General features: G+C 38.2%; 1 pseudogene; it reads right to left on the bottom strand.

Moving 5' to 3' along the window:
• Positions 1–14,555: 14,555 nt before the first annotated feature.
• On the bottom strand, positions 14,556–15,305 carry LOC104659999 (annotated as a pseudogene).
• Positions 15,306–19,974: the final 4,669 nt, after the last annotated feature.

Raw genomic sequence — 19,974 nt, 5'->3', positions numbered from 1 at the left:
CTCATCCTTTTTTATGGCTGCATAGTATTCCATGGTGTATATGTGCCACATTTTCTCAATCCAGTCTGTCACTGATGGACATTTGGGTTGATTCCAAGTCTTTGCTATTGTGAATAGTGCTGCAGTAAACATACGTGTGCACGTGTCCTTATAGCAGCATGATTTATGATCCTTTGGGTATATACCCAGTAATGGGATGGCTGGGTCATATGGTACATCTAGTTCTAGATCCTTGAGGAATCGCCATACTGTTTTCCACAATGGTTGAACTAGTTTACAATCCCACCAACAGTGTAAAAGTGTTCCTATTTCTCCACATCCTCTCCAGCACCTATTGTTTCCTGACTTTTTAATGATTGCCATTCTAACTGGTGTGAGATGGTATCTCATTGTGGTTTTGATTTGCATTTCTCTGATGGCCAGTGATGATGAGCATTTTTTCATGTGTCTGTTGGCTGTATGAATGTCTTCTTTTGAGAAATGTCTGTTCACATACTTTGCCCACTTTTTGATGGGGTTGTTTTTTCTTGTAAATTTCTTTGAGTTCTTTGTAGGTTCTGGATATTAGCCCTTTGTCAGATGAGTAGATTGCAAAAATTTTCTCCCATTCTGTAGGTTGCCTGTTCACTCTGATGGTAGTTTCTTTTGCTGTGCAGAAGCTCTTTAGTTTAATTAGATCCCATTTGTCAATTTTGGCTTTTGCTGCCGTTGCTTTTGGTGTTTTAGACATGAAGTCCTTGCCCATGCCTATGTCCTGAATGGTACTACCTAGGTTTTCTTCTAGGGTTTTTATGGTATTAGGTCTAACATTTAAGTCTCTAATTCATCTTGAGTTAATTTTCGTATAAGGAGTAAGGAAAGGATCCAGTTTCAGCTTTCTACTTATGGCTAGCCAATTTTCCCAGCACCATTTATTAAATAGGGAATCCTGGATGCAAGGCTGGTTCAACATTCCCAAATCAATAAACGTAATCCACCATATAAAAAGAACCAAAGACAAGAACCACATGATTATCTCAATAGATGCAGAAAAGGCCTTTGACAAAATTCAACAGCCCTTCATGCTAAAAACCCTCAATAAATTCGGTATTGATGGAACATATCTCAAAATAATAAGAGCTATTTATGACAAACCCATAGCCAATATCATACTGAATGGGCAAAAACTGGAAAAATTCCCTTTGAAAACTGGCACAAGACAGGGATGCCCTCTCTCACCACTCCTATTCAACAGAGTGTTGGAAGTTCTGGCTACGGCAATCAGGCAAGAGAAAGAAACCAAGGGTATCCAGTTAGGAAAAGAAGAAGTCAAATTGTCCCTGTTTGCAGATGACATGATTGTATATTTAGAAAACCCCATTGTCTCAGCCCAAAATCTCCTTAAGCTGATAAGCAACTTCAGCAAAGTCTCAGGATACAAACTTAATGTGCAAAAATCACAAGCATTCTTATACACCAGTAACAGACAAACAGAGAGCCAAATCATGAATGAACTTCCATTCACAATTGCTTCAAAGAGAATAAAATACCTAGGAATCCAACTTACAAGGGATGTAAAGGACCTCTTCAAGGAGAACTACAAACCCCTGCTCAGTGAAATCAAAGAGGACACAAACAAATGGAAGAACATACCATGCTCATGGATAGGAAGAATCAATATCGTGAAAATGGCCATACTGCCCAAGGTAATTTATAGATTCAATGCCATCCCCATCAAGCTACCAATGAGTTTCTTCACAGAATTGGAAAAACTGCTTTAAAGTTCATATGGAACCAAAAAAGAGCCCGCATTGCCAAGACAATCCTAAGTCAAAAGAACAAAGCTGGAGGCGTCACGCTACCTGACTTCAAACTATGCTACAAGGCTACAGTAACCAAAACAGCATGGTACTGGTACCAAAACAGAGCTATAGACCAATGGAACAGAACAGAGTCCTCAGAAATAATACCACACATCTACAGCCATCTGATCTTTGACAAACCTGAGACTTACTTCTTTATATGATTCATACTTTTTGTGGCGGGGGGGATTCCTCAGTTCATATATATGATATTTTGTTTCCTAATTTTCTGTCATAGCTTTGTTACCTTCAATTTTCTTTTGTTCATTTTTATGGTATTGAGTTATTTTTACAAGACTACAAATTAAATGCCATCTTCTTTTGTCAGTATAGCAAGGAGCAGGTACTTTGGTTGTGATGTGGGAGTTGTAAGTGCTTAGATGATGTGGTTCTCTTTTGTCTTACAGGGCCCTAAATTTTCCCCCTTTGCTTTTGTATTCCTTTTGACTACCCAATTGCCAAATGTTTCTTTTCCCTTCCTTCTTACTTTTCTTCTACCTGCCAAAGCTATGTGTTTTGAAGCCCATTCCTTCATATCATGCCTGCTCTTTTACATCATGCCTGCCTGCTTAAAGAGTGTTTGACTCCTTTAAACCATATGTGCCCCTTTTAATTATGTATACTTTTAAGTTCTCTCCTTATAGTTCATGTTCTCATCTTCCTAGAAACTTTTTATTTTGTATTTTCAAGATTAAAGTGGACTTAGTCTTTCTGGAAGTAGATTTAAAATAAAATTAGCACATTTTTCTAGGTTCCCTTGTGTGTCTTCCCTGAGGTTGGTTTTTTGTTGGTTTCTTTGTTTGTTTTTGAAAAGTCTGCCTTTGCTGGCCACAGAGCCTTACAGTAGGACAGACATGGGCCAGGACCAGGAGAGATGAAACTCTGGGAGTTGGTGAATTTTGTCTTTTCACTCACAGTTACTTTGAAGTTTGGGCATTCTCTGTCCTTAAGCTATGATAAGGGCATGGTTTTTATATTGATTCATTTGTTCATTTTTTGTCATTTTTGTAGGCTACATTAGCAGGCAGGTTGCTGTACGACAATTACTACTTGATGTCTGTTTATGTTTATTTTTTAAGAGATTTAAAGATGCCTTTTGTTCCAACATTGTAGACACTAACTTTACTCCCTTTTATGGAGGGTAGAAAATAACAAAAATATTGTTATAATGTAATAGAGATTAAAAGATAAGAATTTAAATTTGAGGTGAGAGGACTGTCCATTAGCAATGGACAATTCAAAATTTTAGATATAAAAATGATGTCTAATAAAAAAATTCTACTGTCAGGCTCTTCCTTCATATATGCTTTATTAATCTTTTGCTTTTGCCATCTAAGTGATGGATGACATGGGCATTTCTAAGGAAAAATGTTATTCATCTGTCTAAAACTGTCAATATTCCCTATGAATATTTTTATATTCATTAGAAAAGCTTTAAGTTGAAAGTAACTAATACCTGATGATGAGTATAGTTCGAATCTATGAGGATATTCACTGTTAAGTATGAAGTAAGGCAGTCTCATCGCTGAGCAAACAACTTAACAGTGTCCTCAGGAATTCAGGCTGTTTCCATCTCTTTATTCTGCTACACTCAACGTTTTGGCCTTTGTGTTTGTGTGTGTGTGTGTGTGGTGAGGTTTTATCACCTTATGGTCACATGAAGGCTGCTATAGCTTCAGATATTATGGCTTCAATTTAGCAGGAAGAATGAAAAGGAGAAGACACATGTGCTTTGTTATCAGGAAACCACAATAATTTCCCCAAGTCTCAAACAAGTTCTGGCCAAACCTAGCTATACGTACCTAGCCTTTCAACATCTGTAGGAAGCAGGGAGAAGAGAGTTGGAAACGGCTGCCGAATTTTCCAGCCAACAATGTGCATGCCAATGTTTCCAAACTAGGTGGTGCCACTAGCAGTTCTAGGAAAGACATCCAAGAATACTTGTAGTCCAAATGCTTTCTAAATGACAATAATTGTCATTGATACTTTAAGACTACTTACTATAACTGAAATATGGAGTTCAAAATTTTTCTCATTCTGACCATTCTGTTGTACTTACGCCCTCTGACTTAAGGAAGGGGTGCAAAGCCCTACTTGCGTGAGTATTTGGAAAGATGGTGTGGGATACTCAGCGGAAGTGTAGGGAGTATGCAAGCAAGGCACAGCCTACATAACTATAGTTCTCTGTTGCTTGCTCAGTGCTTAGAGATGGTGACATTGTCTGACCTGAGTGATTAAGAGACTGATAATGTCACTGAAAAAAAATGAGTACAGAAAATGACCTGGTTCCTTTTTGAGTGCCACCACTTGAGAATACCCAGCGTGCACTCTGCATATTCTAGGCAATGAATTTTAAAGACTGTTGATGGCTTATAGGCTTTCAAAATTAGGGAATTACGATTAGGGAACAACAAGCCATCCAAATAGAATTTAGAAGCTCAAAGACATCAAACCAGTTTTCATAAATTCCTAATGGAAATCTTGGGTATGGAAACTGATTTGGGCATAACCATTAACATATACCAACTATGAATGCTTCCACTATTCATTCTGATATGATTCATCTCCTTATTTATCTGTTTTTACTTCAGTGTAAACTATACCAGCTGGCATCTAGTGGAATAGGAACATTTTATAGTTATTAAACAACAACAAAATATATATTACACATTACATAAAGATAAACAATCAATAGTTCCTTCATTCTTATAGGAGAATAGCGAAAGTTTTTCTCAATACTGAGAATCCAGTACAAAGCTCTGGCATTTTATTGTTTGCAAAACTTTCATTTCATCCTCCCAAGAAAACAGAAGACATATTATTGTTCTTACTTTGTGGATGAGAATTATAGGCTCAGAGAGGGAAAATGACTTGTCCAAAGTCTCCCTGTTTCTTAGTGAAAGCAGTAGGGCTTGACCTTAGGTTTCCTGAGTCCTCATCCATTGCTCTTTCTACCTTTTCAGGCTGTTTCCTGGACCACTTTGTGGTTCAGGTTTCTGAAATAATATATTTCTGACTAGTTTATATCCCTGTTGTGCTAAATAGAACTGAAGTCTCAAGTCTGGGTCCACCTGGGACCACTATTTCAGAAGAATTAACTGATTTCAAATGTCTTGGTCCACTGTTTTTGTCAATAAATAAGGCATTTGCCATTCTTATGCTAGTTTCCTTTTTTTTTTCTAGTTGGACATAAACTAGAGCATTAGCTTGTATCATGATCAAAAGCAAGAGGTGATTTGCCAACAGCAAAATCCTAACACTATTTACCTATAACAAAGATAAACAGATAATGCAAAAAATAACCCAACCTTGATATTTCAGCCATGTAGCCATGTAAAGTCAAATAAAACCATGATAGGAAAAAAAACAGATTTCACTGTTCAATTTTCTTCTTTATTCTCCTCAATAATACAATGAATACTGTACTTTACTGAGAATGAGTGTTAAATGAACTACTAAAATGACCCAGTCAAAAAGCAAGAATAAATTTGACCAAAGTTTAAAACCAATGTCAGTTTTCAAATTTCTCTAGGATAAACATGCCCTTATTGCATTTTAAGTCTGTATAATTTTACAAAGTATGACGCTTAGTCTCCAAGAAAAATTATTTTAAGACTTAATAAGTTACTTGGACAATACATAGCATCTTCTTATCTGTATTTTTCTCAAACACACAGATTCACTATTCTATTTTTAAAAAGTGTCTGAAAAGGGCAGTTGAAGTTTTCAAGATAACGGAATAATGGTTTGCAATGTTCACCATGGTAAAAACATAGTTTGCTTGGTTCACTACGACTAATTATTCTGAGAGATACAAATATGTGCACTTATGCTGAAAAGCTCTCTTGTTCTGCCTTCTAGAATGCAACTTTTCATGAATTTTATGCAAATCTCTGTATTCAACAGCAATTTCTATTTGAAAAATAGAACAATGAGTAGCATAGGAAAAAACAAAAGAAATTTAAGGTCAACTTTTCTATACTCTGGTCTTTTATCTTCACAATCTTCACATTTATTTTCACTGTTCCAGCAAGATTGGCTTCTTATTTTCACTGTTTCAGCATCGGCAGGGTATTTTCTGTAACAGCTCCATATGGATGATGTACATGCTTCTTGGCTTATATCTACTCATATGTTCATGATTTAACACCAAATGGAAACTACAGCCAACTCTCAATAACCCATAAAAGAGAGGGGCATTGTAGTACAGATAACTCAAGAAGTCCAAAAAATCCAAAGTCATTTCTGTTTGGCTTTGGAAGTGTTCTCTATCTTAGCTTAGAATACGTTGTCTTAATTAAGCCTACTTTCCTAATTGTGTTTTATAAGTCAGTATTTTCAGCAAATGAGAATGTAAATAATTCCAGTCAATGGGGGAAGTTGATTTGGAAGAATGTTGCATGGAGTTGTGGGAAGCTGATAGAGGCATTAAAATTCATGCCAACAATTCACACACAAAAAATACAGTACATATTAATAATCAGGCATTGACTCTATTATACTATATTCAAAAGGTGAAAAATTATGCCTGCTTAGTCCTGTGCAAGCATACCTGGGATAGTCTTGTCATCTATAGAAAATGCAAAATAACATTTCTCTGTGTATATTTACCCCTTGTTGCATTATTTTGACTATGATCATCTATTTCTAAAAATGACATACCCGACTAAGAAGCAAGGCAAAACCAAAAGCATCAAGAAAAATGTAATATTAGCATTAGGTAATGGAAGCATTCAAATCAGATACTGCTTAAAGGTAAGTCAGTAAAGATTTAAATAAGCTTAGCCAGAATTCCAAACATAGAAAGGAAATAAGATTCAATATTCTTTGCATAAGTAGGAGAGATTTTTACAAATAAAAGCACCTCATGTGTGCTTCTATAAAGTGTTTAAGTTCTGTGGCTTAGATAGTTGTGTAAAGAGTCATGAAAATAAGGTAAATTTGACTCCAATATTGGTTCTCTACCAGGCGCCTTCTTATTATCAAAAAAAAAAGTAAAATAAAAACCAATGTAGTCATGCCCTCCAATACTTGCACTGTACCTCCTATGGTTTATTTTAGCATGGTCTTTTATTATCAGAGTTGACATTGGAACTAGATTTCTTTTGATTCTAAATCTGTGTATTAGCTTAGTATTTCTTCTGTTCAATCCTAGATCCTTTACATTAATTGGAGAGCTATCATTTTTATGTGGTTTAATATGGAAAATTATCAGTAGAAGATAGATTCAAGAAGGCACAAGTTAAAGGTGAGACAGAAGTATGGCAAGGCTGAGGTGTTTACCCTGGCTGGGAGTTTCATTTTGGCACATGGAATAGACCTGCTCAAGTTGTGGGCAAAGAAGGAGGTTCAGGAGAAGATATAAAGTATGCTTTATATCGTTTGATAGAGACCATCTTAGTCCTGCTTTATTGAGATCTAGACTTGCATAGTCCCTCCAAGCTCTCGAGAAGCAGAGTGCCAGAGTGGGAGGATCAGGCATGGCTTTTAGATCCAGAGACCTCGCTGGAATTCTAGCTCTGTCACTTGCTAGACTTGTCGTGACCTTAGATAAATTGCTTAGCCTTCCTCAGCTTCACACTCCTCACCTATAAAGTGAGGATAATATTAACTAGTACATAGTATAGTTGTGACTATTAGGAAAAAACTAAACATGAGTCCTTGGAATGAATCTCAGGCATTAAATACAAGTATGTAAAATTTGTGACTTCTTTTTTGATAAATCAATTCAATTCCTTTTTTACTGGTCTCCACTTTGCTAGATGGAAGACATATCATCTCAGTCAGGTCAGGGGCTCTCTCTTTCCACTTACCTCTGGAGTTCCAGGGTCAAGTGTACTGGTCGTCAGCAGGCTCCATCTTCTCATGTTGGCACCCTGCCTTATGTTTTATTTTGTTACAACAGAATATCTGAGGGAGAGTAATTTATAAAGAACAGAAATGTATTCTCTCACAGTTATGGAGGCTTGGAAGTCAAAGGTCAAGGTGCTGACATCTGATCTGGTGAGGGCCTTCTTGCTGCATCCTCACATGGTAGAAGGCAGAAGAAGAGACAAAAAGGGAACGGAACTTGCCCTTGTGTAACAGCATTAATCCCATACATAAGGATGGAGCCATCATAGACTAATAACCTCTTAATGGTCCTACCTCATAATACTGTTTGAATGACAATTACATTTCAACATGAGTTTTGGAGGTGAAAAACATACAAACCATAGCACACCCACACAAGTTGTCACTGTTTTGACCCTCACTCTCCACTATTGGCCCTCTCCCCATTCTGGTTTTCTCAGTTCTGGACTCCATCTCTGGTGTATGGGAAACCATCCAGCTCCTCTTTCTTGCTGCTCTGGGATTGACAGAGGCTGAGAGGCTACCTGGGTATCTTCAACCTAGGGACATCCTCATCCATTTCAAATCTATTGCTCCTCAGCCATTTTGGGTGCAAGAGAGATGTCTTTGAGGCTCACTACTGCCTAGTCCACTACCTGCAAAGTGTGGCACAAGTCACATCTGGTCTTGAAACCCTAGAACCTGCCTACAGGTCCTGTAATCCAACCCTTCCCCTGTTAGTCCATCTGTGTCACTATAAAGGAATACCTGAGGCTGCCTAATTTGTGAAGAAAAGAGGTTTATTTGGCTCATAGTTATACAGGCTGTACAGGAAGCATAGTGCCAGTGAGGTAGGTACTACTTTTGGCATATTTTTGCAGGTGGAATAACTGAGGCACCAAGAAGTTAAGGGCCTTTCCCAAGGTCACATAGCTAGTGTGTGGTGGAGTTGGGATTTTCACTCATACAGCCTGTCTGCGATGGTCATACTTTGATGAAGATACTACATTGCCCCTCAGAGAGTATATACCAAGGAAGTGGGTGAAGAGGCTGATTCAGGCTGGTCACATGCTTAGAGATTCTAGATCTCAGCATTTGAAATTCACAAGCCATGAATTTGGCTCTCATTTCCTTTTCATTTCTGTTGTAGTATCCTTTCCCCATGTCAATGAAAATAACAGAATGGGAATGCAGTACAATATGTGTCCCTTTTGTTGAAGGGGGATAGCAGCTAATTCTTCATAATAGGTATTCTGCTGCACTTTTCAAGCACAGATAAGTTAGTTCCCAACTTCCTCTTCAAATTCTGTATCATGGAGTTTGCCCTCAGAACAAAAATTTGCTCCACACAAAAGTTAGCTCTAGACAAAATGTTTTAATATTAATATTCAATTTTTAATGACAAGATTCTGCTTCCCTTATATGTTTGTATTTCAATTAAAGAAAACACTAAGCTTGCCCCCATAACTATACTTGAATATTCAGAAACCTTGGAAATCCTGGTGAACGGAGGAGAAGTTATAGCAAAGACCTCTGTGGTGTCCTTTCTGAATCCAGCCAGTTTGGTAGATCACCACAGATACAAGCATAAGTCCCTGCACATAGTAGGCCCTCAAAAATAGTGGTTGATTGATTGTGAGATGCCCAAAAGGAGGGAATATGTCAAATGGGAAAATTGCTCTTGCCATATGCTTGACTGGACAGTCATGCATGGCTGAGCATGTTTCTCCTGCTCTCCATAGGTTTGCTCCACTGTCACTGTGTGACATTTGTGACTTCTGAGGGTTCAGAGTTCATGTCCTCCTCTTCAAAGGCTTGGGTTCTATGCCCTTCTCTTCTTAGAATAACCCCAGAAGGGCAATTAGGTTTTTAGAAAATGTTTTTCAATGGAGATGATGTTGCCTGTACATTATACATAACAACTGAGTGGCTAGTAGGCTGTGACCCTATATTTTATAGCTCTCTAGTTTGGTTATTTTGTAAGACTGCCATAGATGACTGATTAGTGTGTTCTCAGCTTCTGGATGAATTGACAATGGTAAAATATTGACATCTCAGAGAGTCCAGCCATTGTCTTGCAGCTTATGAAAAGTGATGACTTTTTAGAGCTTCAAAGAGAAGAAAAATGCTACAACCAGCTACAAATGCAGATACACACCTCTGCCAACTCCCCATTACAATTCTCTGTCTTTCAAATGGAGATTAAACGCAGTGCCAAAATGTGTCATCTGGTGTTGCGTTTTTGTAATGTGGACAAATGTCGACAAAATTCATGTGGAGGCACAAAAATATAACTATTTATGAATTAAAATTAAATGTAAGTTTTGCCATGGGTAGAAGCCTTAATTGCTAAGGCTAGATTCAGTGCCATTATCAAAACAGCAACACTTCCTTCCTGCAATCACCAATTCAAAAGGAGAAAGGGGAAACTGCCCTCTCTGAGAAGCTACTGTTCATACCAGGCCCTGTCTTAGGTACTTCACGCCTGTAATCTCAATGGGTGCCATATATCAGACCTCATAAAAGTGAATCAGATGATTTTGGTACTACCTACTTTGTAGATAGTTAGTACATTTCAATCCATCTAACAAACCCATTCACAATGTTGGCAGGCACAAGCAACATATTTTGCCTTCAAAATGTGCTTGTGCCTCGCCATGCTCCCCTGGATCAGTCTTTATTCTTTTTCATCCACATAACTTCCCTCTCAAGACCTTTAGGCCCTTGCCAGGAAGCAGAGGAAACTACAATTTTCCTGTATTCAAATGTTCCAAATTGGACTATCACTACTCTGGGGAGTATGATAATAACTGTTATATATTTCAAATTCTTGCTGATTGGCTATCTGATATTCATTATTTACCTTCATATTTTAATATGAAATTATTCCCCATATGCATGTGTGTACAGTAATTTCAATGAAATTTTTAATTTATTTCACTGTCAATGGCTGCCTGTCCAGTGGATCTATACAGGTAACACTGCCTCTTCACGGGAGAAATTTCATTTCATGGGTGAAGTAACAACTCTTGGAAAGTTGTTTACAGAAAACAGCTTTTCAGTAACATGAGAAGATTATGACTTGACACATATATGGCCAGCATTTTGTCTCAAGAATTTAGCCCTGCAATTGACCATGGCAGATATAAATGGCCAATCCTTGGGGAACGATGGCAGAGAGAAACGTTGTAAGCTCAAAAGCTTCATATATTTCATCATTAGTAATATATCAAATACTGATTGCAGATCTTGATTTCATCCCCTCTGGACTCTCTATGTTTATGACAGCCAATTCAAACATTTCATCAAGCTTCCAACTCTACAAACCCTCCTAAGATGACAACATCACACCTTAATTTACTGACACAAGTTTCCTCAATTTTTTCTCATTCATGCTAAAATTCCTCTCTGCCTTATTTATTTTTTCTGCTATCTCTCTTTTTATAATCCTCTTTCTTTCCAACTCCACTTCCTCATTGTCTATTTACTCCTGAACTTAGGGTTTATACTCTCAGCATGCTACTCACCATTCTCTTTTGCAATCAACCATGATCCAACATGGTTGGATCCAACATACTCTTCCTCATTGAACTATGACCTATCGTAATGTTGACATTTCCTTCTAGAAACTCTTTTTCCTTGGCTCAGGCAATCTTATATAGAAATATATGGTTTCTCCTCTTACCTAAGGGTTCCTTGTTTTTCTTCACTGCTTCCTCTTCCAAGGCTTTGTCCTTCACCTTTTTTTTTCCTCTTTAGAAGCAAGGTTTCTAATCTTAGGAAGAAATGGAAAAGCTTCTGAGGGTTCCAGGAAACCTTGGTAAGTTTATGCCAGATTGTACTTGTGTGTGCATCTGTTTATGCATTTGGGTAAAAGGGGCCATAATTTAATTGAATTTCAAAGGCGTCCAGGACCCTGCAGAAAATGTTAAGAACGTTTGCTCTAGACTTCGTCCCTGGGCAATTTTACCATCCTCCAATGCTGAAATGATTGCCTTCCAAATCTCAGTTTTCCAGCTGACCATCCCCTTAATCTTTAGCTTTTCAAGTATCTCTGACTCTTTATGTTTCCTCCTGGTATATAGTAGTACTACATATTAGTAAATATACTCTCTATGGAAGCTACAACTGGTGAAACACTCATTTTACCAGCCCTCCTTGCCAGATACCCATATGGCAGCTCTGCACAAAAATTTTAAAGTGTACCTTTCAGGGAGGTCCAGTACTATGGGCACAGGGTTAGGAACAGGATGGTACTTTTGCGGGTATTTTTGTCGTTGCTGTTGGTGACTTTTCAGTATTTTATCTCCATCATGCCAAGCCTGCATTCAAGCTGATTTTGAAGCATCTTAGTCTGACTCTCAAGGACCTCCATGATCTGGTCTAAACCTTATACTTCTAGCATTATAACCCACTAATCCTCTCCAAAAAGCTTCCACTCTAGCCAGACTGGTCTGCTTATTATTGCTTGGACAGATTATATGCATTCCTCTGCATATTCGCTCACCATATTTTACCTACCTAGAATCTCTGCCTCTCCAACATGTTAAACTGAGTCCTCTATACTTTCACGTCTTAGTTCTAGCTCTACTTCTTCTAAGAAACACTTTATGACCACTCCAGTGCTTACTGACCTCAGCTTCCTATAAGATCCTGTTGCCCTTATTGTCTGTAGCACACTGTTGACTGTGAGCACTCTTCAGTCTTCGACTTCTAGTACAGTGCCCTAGGACCTTGGCACTCAAAATGTGGTCCATGGACCAACAGAATGGGCAGTACTTGGGAGCTAGCTAAAAATGAAGAATCTCACAATCCACTGCAGACCTACTAAAAAATACTCTGCATTTTAACAAGATCTTCAAGTGATTCTTACAAATGATAGAGTTTGAGAGGCAGTGCCCTATGTTATGCATTTGTAGTTGTTAAAATAACTTAGTTTCAGTCCCTGAATATACCTTATCTTTCATGACATTTTACTTTCTGATCATGCCTTCTCTGTTACTTTTCAGAACTCTTTGTATTATGATGCTTTTCCTATATTCCACCATTGAAAGTATGTCTCTTCTTGAATTACTTTGATGCTTCTTTGATCATTTTCTACATGTATCTTGTATTAAAGGGCATTTTGTGTAGAGAGGTATTAACTCCTTTGTTAGATTATAAGCTCTTTGAGGGTAGGAATGGGATTTTCTTCATCTCTGATCCTTGACAGTTTCTGGCAGAGTTCCTGACACCCAGTAGTTAAAAATAATAAATGTTTGTGGAATGAATGAATGAATGAATGAATGAATGGCTAATTTCATAATAAATTCATTTGGATTTTAGAATTTACTTGGGAAAAATGTGATAGATAATTGACCATGGGTCGTGCTGTTCATAATTGCAATGTTTTTATTTTTCAAGCCAAATATTAATTATCTAAGCTAGTCATGCTGTTTCTTAATGACTTTTAAACCTGTACCATTATGAATACAAGACTGCATGAATTTTTAACAGTCTCCAAGTAGTTCGTAATTAAAGACCAAGTGATTCAACTCACTGATGCAATCAATGCCTTTGTTTATAGCTTAGTTTTCATCTCTGTATAGATAACCAAGAAAAAAAGCTAACAAACCACAGAAAACAAAGTCTGATGATAAAGAAGTATGAAAAAGTATCTCACTACCCATTCTGTGTCTGAATGACTAGTAATGAAAGGGAAAAGTGTCAGTAGCCACTAAAGTTAATCAATATACTGACTCATCTACTCAACAAATTCTAGATGAATCAGAGGTCTTTGTGTTTCATAGTTTATGACTCATATCTTTTAAACTCTGTGGACCTAATCACAGAAACTAAACAGGGGAGAAAATGAAATGATCCAAATCCAATATTTGAGCAGTGTAAGAAAAAAATAAACTTTCTGAATTAGAAGTCGTCTTCTTTTAGAGGCTTAACAGTTTCAGGTGGATTTCTCCAGTTATCTATATAAGAGAGATCAGTCTGTATCCAGTTTCTCCTTCTGTCACAAAACACAACAGTTTCTTTTTGAGATCAAAATGATGTTGCCTTATATTAGAAAGTGATTGTAGTTATTAAGGTGTTTTGAAAGTCTTTTGTTTACTGACTATGACAATTTTGGAAGATGATTTATCTACTAGATTGACTTTTGAGAAAAGAGCTAGAATACCTGGTTATACAAACATGGAAGTCCCCTAAAATTATATCCCACAGGTCTCCTGCTCTAGTTTCTTCATTGCAAATACACTCAAATGTCACTAATTAGGCTATTAAAGAGAAAAATCAAGAGAGCAGAAAGTATTTTTCTTTCTTTCTTTCTTTCTTTCTTTCTTTCTTTCTTTCTTTCTTTCTTTCTTTCTTTCTTTCTTTTTTCTTTCTTCTTTCTTCCTTTCTTCTTTCTTTTATTTCAGAGACAAGTAAGTATTTGTTTTTGTGCCTTTCTTCCTATGTGTATTTCAAGTCTTTTCCAAAACAAGGCCACAGGAATCTCCAGATTCAATTATGTCCCTGGGCTTGGTTGACTGCTGCAGGAGTCTTAGGAAGCCTTATACAAATGCTTGAGCTACTCATTTACCAACATTAAACCCTAGGATAGAAGATGCAGCAAAGCAGAACTCCTTCCTCCATGGAATGTGCTGATTTCAGACGAGGCGGCAGCCACAATGTAGAAAACGCTGGGAATTTTTCCTTGGAACTGGGCCGTGATAAGAGGTGCTTGCCATGAACATAAGCTACTGTTTTTTCTTTGACCCCTCCTTTCCAGTTTTTGAAGATAAAGCAGGAAATAATCTTCTCTGAAGATACTTGATAAAAATTCCCAAAAAACAAAAACACATGCTTCCACCTCATTGATAAAAATTTACTGCAGTTTGGCACCTGGGTCTAGTTCAGCTGGTGGATGAGCTGATTGATGCATTCACCCCGATAGCCAGGTGTGCCCATCTCCTTGAGAAAGCCCACTCTATTTTTGGTAGCATGATGGGCCACTGAGAGGTGGAAAGGGCACAAGAACCATAAGATCTCCTGGAAATGCTTCCCTGGGAAGGTAAATTCAAAAATGAGGTCTTCCAAGTAAATGACACCAACCTTCCCCAGGTGCTCCTCAATCACTGTGTTGTCTGTCAGAGGGATGATCTTATTCTTGACCACGGATTGTCCATGTTTCAAAATGAGTTCCCGGACAGACTTCAGATTTGGAAATCCCCAGGTCACATAAGTTTCCACTATATGCATCATTTTTAGGTTCTGGGGGTTGATTTTTACAAACACACCACTGAAAATTTTCTTTAAGCGAAGTCTTGCAATGATCTGCACCAGTAATCTCATGCCATCAATCCTTTCAATGCATACAACAAAGGCCAAGGAATATTTATCTGGCAATTCCAAGTCATGAGGTTTCACTTCTAGTTGTCTGAGATGCACCTTGTCACATTTCTGCCACCAGGAATCATGTAGGAATTATTCCAGTGGCTTAAACCTAAGCCCTTTTCCTTTCCTCTGCTCCTACTTTGCCAAAAGTGCCTGCTTTGCCCGGGTGGCTTTGAGGGCTTGATAAGTCTTCCTCTTTTTCAGGAGATTTTCTGGAACCAAAGGGATTTTTCTTTGCTTTTGCTCTGCCATCTTTCTAGTGTTGCAGCTACACGCAGAAAGTATTTCTTAAGAGCTGGGCTTCATGAGCTATAAAGAGGCAGTAGAGAATAGTGGCTACAAACATGGTGTTTGAAACTGAGCTGATATGGATGCAAATCCCAACTTGCTTTCTTAATGTTTGTGGGACACTGTGTAAGTCCCTCACCTATGAAGTGGGGATACTAATAATGCCTGCAGGATTAAGTGAGAAAAATGTAAACAGTGCTAACCAAAGTACCTAGCACTTAGTGAGTTCTCTGTAAGATTTAATAATTGTTATAGTAGCTGTTAGTAAGGCTGTATCTCTGCCTTTCCCATGCTCACTTCCTGGTCAGCAGTCTGTGTCATATATGGATTCTTCCACCATCCATGTCCTTTGGAGGCTCATTTGACTGTCCCTTTCTCTAGGCAACTGCCCTTTTTTTTCGTCTTCACTATTCACACTGGGCTTGGACCCACAGCTCGCCTTGGACTTGCTTCTTTAGATACTCTCAGTGGCCACCACCCTCTGCCTAGCTCATGCTGATCTTGCTGGTAAGTGATCTTTGATCTAATTCTAATTTCCCTCTAGACCTCCACCAAACTTCCCTAACCACATCTCTAACCAAGGCCTTTAACCTGAGGAAGATGAAGGAACATGCATGAACAGAAGCACAAGGAGGGTCTAATACAAGTCTTCCCAAAGTGTATTCTGCAGAATGCTAATGCTGCAAGTTCTTATACAAGAAAAGATAGCATTTTTTTTCTGATAAAATAATTTTGGAAAATTTTGCATACTATTTGTTCCTGCAGATTCACAGTGCACCTTAATATTTAGCGACTTGGACAAACAGTGGTACAGAAAATTAACTCTTTTAGCTCAAAGACATTTTTGGAAATACCAGCATAGTTCATGTTCCATGCCCATTGTAATCACTTAGCAGCTACTACAGCAAACATTGGCAGTCCCTACGGCAAACAGAAAAGAGAGCTCTGGAGGGTATGATATTGACAATTAATTGCTCTGCCCAGAAGTGGTACATGTTACTGCCACTAACCACTCATTGTTATCAGTCATCTGGCTCCACAAAACCAAAAAGAAGCCAGGAAATGCCATCTTAGCATCTGTAGAGGAAGAGGAGAAATAGAAACATGTGGTGAACAGTATTAATGACTGCTACATTGAACCTCAATATTCATATCTGTAAAATGGGAGAAAAATAGCCTTTTATGAAGATTAAGTGAAATACAAAAATAAAATTTTTTATGAAGTGTGAAGTGCTATGCACAGGTAAAGGATAATTACCCAGTTAATTCATGGGATTTCTGCTTTGTGAGATCAGGATCAGAACATGAGCCACAGATGAACTGCAGGGAAGTGTGGGTAGCTGGGATGGTGACAAGCATAACAGGACAAAGAAGGATGGGGACCTAATAAGACAAAGTTATGGATAATGGCCAAACAAATTGCAGTGATAAGAATTATCTTTAAGAAAAATGAAGAAGCAATTTTCTAGACAAAAGTAACCTTCTGTCCACTGTGTCCAAAAGATCACATATTGAAAATGAGTATATCTGAGTTAATGATGTTTTACCATAATTGCTCATTGAATTAAACCACAAAGGAAATCCTGTTTTTATTCAGAAATATGATCTTCATAGACAATTTCTCCTCAGGCAGACTCTAGATGCTGTTTTCATTTACAAAAATATATTAGCTGTCATCTATCCTTCTTTTTTTCACCACATAGAAATTATACAACAAAAGCTTTTCAAGAGGGAATACATTTGTACCACCTAATTCTTAACACTTTAGAGCAGATTTCAATAGTCTGGATTCAGGAAATGCTATGGTCCAATTCCATTTGTCATCATTTATTCCTCCCCTAACAAACATGATCTGCATCTACTTGAAAATGACATATATTTAAGTTGTAATTCATACTAAAAATACTGATCATGCTATATTATAGATGCATCGGAAGCAAGTGAAGTAGATTCACTAGAAATTTGGAAAATCCTGCTTGTAATCATGTTCTTTGTATTAACATGTCCACATCAAGTTTTTTGTTTGTTTAATGATGCCTTAAATTTTCTAATTGAAAAGGATACTCCTGATGTTATTGGGCCATTAGGGGGCTGTCAGATGCCTACATGTACAGTATCACCGAGTGTAAATCTAGAAGGCCCTTAGCCACACTTATTAACAATCACAGGCCAGGGCCCCAAACAATTGTAAGGACAGTGGGCCGAGGTGGGAATGGGTATAACAAGGTGGGGGAGAAACAAAGATGGAAAGAAGATAAGTAAAGTGTAGCAAGTTCTCACTTAACATTTTCAATAGGTTCTTGGAAACTGACTTCAAGTGAAATGATGTATAACAAAACAAATTTTTAAAAGCAACATTACAAGAAAACGATGTTGAAGGAAATCATGTTATTTGAAAATCTGCTTTATGTCATTTCGCTTAAAGTTAGTTTCCAAGAACTGATCAATGACATTAAGTGAGGACTTACTGTTGTGAGTCTTAGGGAAGACTTAGTGTCAACGGCAGTATAAAACTTCCCAACTCAAGATGTGAAAAGTGACAAATGAGCACTATATATGAAAATCAAAGGAGACCTCATGGGGCAGTTTGTAGATAGTTGTTTCTAAGTACCAAACTCCACAGTAATGCAACTTGTCCAGTAGCAAGGTTATGGGTACCATGAAGGTTAGTGACCACAAATTTAGCCCCCCAAAAAGTTGGAATGCAATTATGTCTCAGTATAAAGCTCACGAATATCCACAGGAAAATAAAAATGTACAATATCCTACAATCTAAAAAAAAAAAAAAAGTCACAAAGTCTGGCATCCCATCAAAAATTATCAGACATCCAAGGAAGGAGAAAAATACCTCCTATAATAAAGAAAAACTTCAATCAATTGAAACTGACCCAGAATTAACACAGATGATAGAACTAGTAGGTAAAAATATTAAAAATATATTCCATATGCTCAAGAAGCTAGAGGAAAGACTGAACATAGTAAAGATGGAAAATACAAAAAGATTCAAATTGAAATTCAATAGATGAAAATGATGATGACTAAAATAAAAGGTAACCTGGATTTTGGATTAACAGCAGATTAGGCATTGCATGAAAAAAAAAATAAATTTGTTAGATATATAAATAGGAAGTATCCAAAATGAAACCCAGAGACAAGGGAATTAAAAATAAATAAATAAAATAAGCAGTGTCAGTGAGTTGTGGGACAACCTCAAGTGCCCTAATACATGCGTAATTGAAGTCTGCAAAAGAGAAAAGAGAGAGGGAATAAAAACTATTTGATAAATTAATAGCCAATTAATTTTCAATTTTGATAAAATGTATAAACCCATAGATCAAAGAGGCTATTTATCATACAGGTGAGAGTAAATTGTGGTTTAAATTGGGGTAGTTAGGACTGGAGTTGGTTAGAAATGGTCAGATTCTACATATAATTTGGAGGGTAAAGACCATAAGATTTCCTAATGGTTTGGATGTGGAGTGTGAAAGGCTTCAAGGATCACTCCAAGACATTTGGCTAGAGAAAATGGAAGGCTGAAAAATGACAAATGATTTTCACTTGAAAGGGACCCAGTCAGAATAGGAACCATCGGCTCAGACCTGAGCCAACAATTTCTCAACTTTATTATTTAGAAATCTGTTGTGTTAGTTTTTACCAGCAGCCTTTGGTATCCAGAGCAACAATAAGTAGTTAAGATTAAAATTACTCTGATAGGGGCGGAGCAAGATGGCCAAATAGGAACAGCTCCAGTCTCCAACTCCCAGCGCAAGTGACACAGAAGACCGGTGATTTCTGCATTTTCAACTGAGGTACTGGGTTCATCTCACTAGGGAGTGCCGGACAATCGGTGCTGGTCAGCTGCTGCAGCCTGACCAGCGAGAGCTGAAGCACTGTGAGGCATCGCCTCACCTGGGAAGCACAAGGGGGAAGGGAATCCCTTTTCCTAGCCAGGGGAACTGAGACACACAACACCTGGAAAATCGGGTAACTCCCACCCCAATACTATGCTTTAAGCAAATGGGCACACCAGGAGATTATATCCCACACCTGGCCAGGAGGGTCCCACGCCCACGGAGCCTCCCTCATTGCTAGGACAGCAGTCTGCGATCTAACCGCAAGGCAGCAGCGAGGATGAGGGAGGGGCGCCCACCATTGCTGAGGCTTAAGTAGGTAAACAAAGCCACTGGGAAGCTCGAACTGGGTGGAGCTCACAGCAGCTCAAGGAAACCTGCCTGTCTCTGTAGACCCCACCTCTGGGGACAGGGCACAGCTAAACAACAACAACAAAAAAAAAAAAAAGCAGAAACCTCTGCAGACGCAAACAACTCTGTCTGACAGCTTTGAAGAGAGCAGTGGATCTCCCAACATGGAGGTTGAGATCTGAGAAGGGACAGACTGCCTGCTCAAGTGGGTCCCTGACCCTTGAGTAGCCTAACTGGGAGACATCCCCCACCAGGGGCAGACCGACACCCCACACCTCACACGGTGGAGTACACCCGAGAGGAAGCTTCCAAAGTAAGAATCGGACAGGTACACTCGCTGTTCGGCAATATTCTATCTTCCGCAGACTCTGCTGCTGATACCCAGGCAAACAGGGTCTGGAGTGGACCTCAAGCAATCTCCAACAGACCAACAGCTGAGGGTC

This window comes from Rhinopithecus roxellana, chromosome 7 (genome assembly GCF_007565055.1).
Source record: "Rhinopithecus roxellana isolate Shanxi Qingling chromosome 7, ASM756505v1, whole genome shotgun sequence".
In the NCBI taxonomy this organism is placed as follows: Eukaryota; Metazoa; Chordata; class Mammalia; order Primates; family Cercopithecidae; genus Rhinopithecus; species Rhinopithecus roxellana.
The sequence above is the reverse complement of the archived record's forward strand: the minus strand, read 5'-3'. Positions and strand labels throughout refer to the sequence as shown.